Raw genomic sequence first — 6,000 nt, 5'->3', positions numbered from 1 at the left:
AGGACATACCCTCTCCAACTACCACTACCAATCCCGATGCCGATCCCCTGGAATCATTCAGACGCCTGGCGCCCGGAGTATCAATCATGTCACTTGACCGAGCGGAAATCGAGTTCTCACAGAAATGCAAATGGGACTTGGCCTCATAAAGTTTCAAAAACAGAGGAAGCTCTGTGTGGTGGGAAAGGGGCACTGAAAACAACGCTCAGCAGCAAATTAAATTGTCAATTCGGTTTTTGGGAAAATTCGTTAAAACTCTGTGGCCACCATTGTTTAATGCATTCACATGTTTGTCCAGAGAAGTCCGATTAGAAGCAGGTCCTTTGTGCAGGACCTCTGGCTGCGTGGCACAGTTTGCCGGCAGAAACAAAAGCCGAGGCCAGAAAACCAATCGAAGTCATTTGAAGATTTGCGCACCGATTTGCATTTGAATGGGCTACAAAGGGGTAAAGTTTGAGTGTTTGGCTTTCTTTTCCATTTCTGGCCAGGCTTAGGTCAAGCACCAGCTGTTGTGGCTGGAGAGGGGCGTGGCCACGCCCATCGCATTGTTTTGCCATTGTTTTCTTGAAGGGGAACCACTGGAACTAGCCGAGAACTTGCCCCAAACTCTTTGGCTTGTCAGCTGCAACAACGGCAAGGGCCCCAAGTGTTGTCTACTTTCGGGGGCCGACTTTTGGAATCAAAGGGAATGTGCAAGCTTAATTAATCCTAAGTAACCCGCAACTACTTCAATTACCATCAAGTTTGCCAAATGACTTTGCACTTTAATATAAAGTGCAATCATTTTGTTGCTAATTAATTGCCAGCAATAATGACAATTTCTCCTTATTCTTGACTTTCATATTTACAAACTCATAAATTTGTTAAATTTTATGTATTTTTAGTTAATCAACAAAACCACACTAATTAAAGTGTGAACTTAACGGTACATTTTAATAATAATTAATAAACTGTATTAATAATTCAACTGCCAGCCAATGCTTTTATAAAACTTTTGGCAAACAAATAAATCGATTCAGACTATTAAATAACCAGCTGTCAAATAATTTTAAATATTTAATAGAAAAAATTAGAGTATTCGTGACAGAAGTCACTACATTATACTAATTACAAACAAGCTAAGTATATTTTATATCCATTTTAATGCGGTGCACGTAAAAATATGATTCTAAATCAATATCTACTCCGCCATCGCAGCTGTCATGTGTGTAAATTGAATTGGAGCTCGGTTCACCATTTTTATCCACATCTGTGCCCAATTCCCTTGCATTTTTGAGTCCAATAAGGAAAGTGCAAAGTGGCAGAGCAGCGGGTTTCGGAATCGAAATGGGGAAACCGAACTCTGTGGCCCATCCATTTCCCTGTTCAGCAGTTGTGTAGCTGGCTAATTGAAAATAATTTTTACTAACGATACCCGGTGAAAAGAAAACCAACAGAGAAGTGACTTACGCTGCAGCTCCCCCGGAAAACTTAATGAAAAATCAAACCAGCACGTGGGTTGGCAGTGGAAAATGGGGATCTGTCAGAAGCCAAGAGGTGCAAGTGCGGGTCCGAAGCCACAGATGATGCTCCCCGCCCCCGGGAGTCCTTCGAAGTGGGGAACGCATGTCAGGTGAGCAGTCGAGCAGCCAACCGGAAGTGCTTAACACCAACACCAGTGCACAAGCACGTGCACGTGCACGTATGTGGCCATTTTAAGCTCACCTAAACACACACACACACACACTTTTATACTGGAAGGAAAAACTACAAAAAGGGTTCAAGTTGAGGGAAGAAGAGCATTCTTCGGTTTAGTTTTCCTTGGCAACTAGCTGCAAACTAAAGTAAACTGAAAATAATTTTTGTAAATACACATCTAGCCATGTATAAATTCCCATCCACACACAGACAACTGCTGTTGAAGTGGCTGAAAGCCAAGTCAATACTTGGAAATAATTTATCGAGTGCATTTATAATTGATGTTATGTGGCTCTTCCCTGGACCAACACAACTCATCCATTGCTCACAGCCATCGGATGCTCCATTCGGTGGTAAATTTACTTTCAATTGCTGTACGCAATGCAAGTGAATTTATATCCATTCCATTGAGTTTATTGGTTTACTGGAATTTTTAGATTAAATTGGCATATCAAAGCACTATCTTTAAAAAGCTTAGGTTGTGTGTAATGGGATATGGGTTTTCTTTAAAGGTTCCCCAAACAACGCACAGCAATTACCAACAACATAATCAAATGCGTAATTTGGTTTCCACCCACCGAAAACCCACCCGACTGGTAGCAATAACAATTTTTGTTTTAGAATCCTATACGTGGTATTTCCAGACCCATATCGCCGACACTCGTCTCATGTTTTCGTAGCCAAACAACTTTGCTGGCCATCATTTTTTGGACAACAAAGGATGGAAGTCGAGGAATACAGGGGCAGCTCTACATGCAGTACATCAAAATGTCTAAAATTTCATAATTGCAATGAAGTTTTCCACCATGGACGCCACCAGATGGAAGACTTGCCTTGGGTTTCCCTGTGTGAACTTTGCCGCAACGGAATACGAATACTCACAACGTATTTAATTATACGTGCTATGTTTTTGTTTATTTTGAGGTTTGGGGCAGAACTTTGAGCAGCTGTTTTCGGTTTGTACTCTGCGGTTGGTTTCCTCCTTTTTTTTCAGGCGCGTAGATACAAAGGATAAGCTTTTGGATTTCTGTAAGAAATTGCATTTTAATTAATTTAATTGCGAATGCTGTGGGAGTCTAACTTTTGTATTGAAGAACAGACATTGTAGGAATGTTAAAATTCAAAACCTTAGAGATAATTGAAATTCTTTTGTAATAAATTTCACCGCTCAAACGTCTTGATCTCCAGCCGGAAAACCGCGAAACGGATATGGAAGTTTCACTTGCCGTAATTTAGAAAACATCTCTGCCCCCAAAAATGAACAGCAAACGATTTGTCAAGGATCATAACTTTGGATTTATCTTCGCTTTAACTCGTTAGCAAATGTGTCTGAGCAGTTCACTCCCCCAAACCAACCAGAAATCCTTTTGAAAACCCAATTTGGGGCTGGTGTCAGTTGCCGAACCTCAGGCGGTGGAAACATAAAAATTGCCCCGAAAATCACAAAGAAAAAAATCGAAAAAAACTAATTAAAAATTTGCTGCAATTCGAGATAGTACGGGGAACGGCCAAAAAGTCCCTTGCCTCGCAGGGACAAACAAAAAAGCAATTACAATGCCTCAAACTGTTGCAACTTCCTGCAATGACAACAGAGGCGCTAAGCATGGTACACAATATTAGCAGTCTGCCCACCCAACCCCACATCATCCCCACCAAATTCCCCTGTTGAACATTTTGCCCAAAAACGAAAAACGAATAAAAACCCACAGAATGGCTCCCCAGCAGCAGCAGGAGCAGCAGCGGCAGGACGAGAACTCATCCTGCCAACGTGGATGGAGTCCGAATGGGCTAACAGGCAGTCAGGATATCCTACTGGTAACCAGTCACCAGTTACCAGTTACCACGATGCTCCGCTCATGGTAGCAGTTTCAGTTGCGTCCGTCTGTGTTAAATACGCGAATGTCCTTCCTAATCTCATTTGGTGATGTTATCCTGAACGAGCGAGCGCAGCAAGGACTCCACGGAGCAACAACTGTTCGCCAGGCTCCCTGTGTCCCCTCCCCTCCCCTCTTCACTTCCACCTCATCCTCGAGCTCTTTTTTCTCCACGGCTTTGGCAACTCCATTCTGTAGTTTTTGGTTAAACTTTTTACATATTGTCCGCCGAACTTGAATGAAAGAATCCCGTTGTGATACCCTGCAAATATTTGTGCAGCTGTCATTACTAACTTGGTAGCTTTTCGAAAAAAACGCAGCAAGCGACAACAGAGGCGCTGAGATGTTATATACCAAATTTGAGTAACCAACATAAACTAATTTCAAATACCTTTACTTGAAATAGGACTTTCTAATGTTGCTCACCAGCAGAAAGGGTATTCAAAGCGTCCTGGCTGATTTCCCTTCGGTTATGGTTATTATGGCCAAAGTATTTTTTGTCGTCCGCGGGTGAATATGTGTGTGTGTGTGTGTGTGACTGTGTGGGTGTGTTTGTTAACCCGACAATGACGACGGCTAGCGAATCCTGCCAGCTCCTGTGACCGCTGCCTTCTTTTGGAGCTCAACGAAACGCACGAAAGAGTCAAAAGGGGGAGTGGATGGGTGAGTATAGAACCGCGTTTAAAGGGGAAACAATGGGGGTTTGGAGTTGGAAGCTGCAGAGACACGTACACCAAAAGCCAGGCTAAAACGCCGCCAGTCAAAAAATTTGCTGCTCTTCCACGCGCTCCTTTTTCCCTGTCCAGCTTTCCACCAAAAAAAAAAAATGGAAGCAGGGAAAAGTGCAAAAAATGTTTCGCACCCGCGGTGGCCAAAGTATTTCTGCTATTTCGGCATGGCGCCCGAACAGGGACCGAGTGCCGTGGGGAGGACACACTGTTATTATTGCGTTTTTATGCATGCTCGCATATGGCGAATGTCCTTGGCCATGGTTACACCACATGATATACGGCATTAAAGTGGACCAAAAAGGCGCGAGGATGAGGCTGGGATTTGGGATTTGGGGTGCGAAAGTGGTTTTCCCTATGTGTTTCGTTACGAGAGTCTTAGTGGCGAGCGAGCGTGCTAAAAGTTTTTAAATATTTTAAGCTGCAGTGAATTATAGGCGTTGGTCGCCTGGTTATAGTCGATCCCACGGATTCTCTCGGCCAAAGCTATCTGTAAAGTTCATTTTACAGATGGACGTATGTAATCGGTTATGTTATATACTCGTACATATATAGTGTTTTGTTTAATCAGTTCAAATTCTTTACTATTACCGGCTAAATTTCATTTAGTAGTGTGTTGGATTTGACCAATAAGCAGATTAGTATGTTTATCTGAGATTTGCGGTTCACTCTCTGAATGTTATGTTTTGTATAAATGCTGGCAATCTACTACTTTAAACATTTTCAAGTAAATACTGTATTAATCTGTTTACAGTCTTGCTGAACATTGCGAGCATTTTTTTAATGCTGCAATAATTAAGCATGTCATCAATCCCAGTTAAGGTTATCGTTCTTGTGCATACTTCGCTGTGGCGCCAGCCCCTTCCCAAAGTTCACACATAGGTCAGGAAAATATAAAAATCAATACCACGGCAATTAGGCGCCCAGCTCGTCCCCTTTGCCTCGTCACTGGCTGTCCGATTTTGTGATTTATTAGTGAGTCAGAAAAAGAATACAAGGCGGAAATTAAGGACTCGGATGGGAAAAAGTAAAGCAAACAACAATAAATTGAGCAAATTAAGCATACGAATGCGTTCCCTGTCAATATTTGCATAGTCGAGTGAGACGTTCGCTTTGGTGGCTTGGGTGCGGGGTGCGGGGGGTGCAGGTGGGGAGCCACTTAACACCTCCCGATTCCAAATCCAGATCAAATACTCCAGCAGGAACGTGGCTTATTAAGTCGAACGGATTACGCACTGTTTCGAGTGGGGAAATGGTTGAATTGGGAAGGGGGAGTCAGACACTTTCCACGCCGCACGATTTTCTTGCTCTGTTACCCATCATTTTCCTTAACCGTGCTGTAGATCTCACACTCTAAAAAATATCAGTAAAATGTGAGTAAAATATCAGAATATTATAAACAATTTCTTGTTTATATACAACAAATGAAATAGTTTCATTTGACCCTATATTTATTCTAAGATTTATGCAGCACATCCTTAATGATTGATTATGATATGACATTTATAGGCTTCCCCTTGAGTTTAAAAAACTAAGAAAATCTTATTAATTGACAATAGCTTTTAACATTTGTATGATTTTCTTTCTGTGTAGATAAACATCTAGAGCAGGTCACCTATTTGTATTTGGCTTTCCGATATCGAATGTCAGTTACCGTGGGGCATTCCTCGCCATCCTCAATCGCTGGCTCTCGATTTCCCGCTCGGCTGGCCGCTCCGGTG

Source organism: Drosophila teissieri, chromosome 2L, assembly GCF_016746235.2.
Source record: "Drosophila teissieri strain GT53w chromosome 2L, Prin_Dtei_1.1, whole genome shotgun sequence".
NCBI lineage: Eukaryota > Metazoa > Arthropoda > Insecta > Diptera > Drosophilidae > Drosophila > Drosophila teissieri.
Note: the sequence above shows the minus strand (reverse complement) of the source record.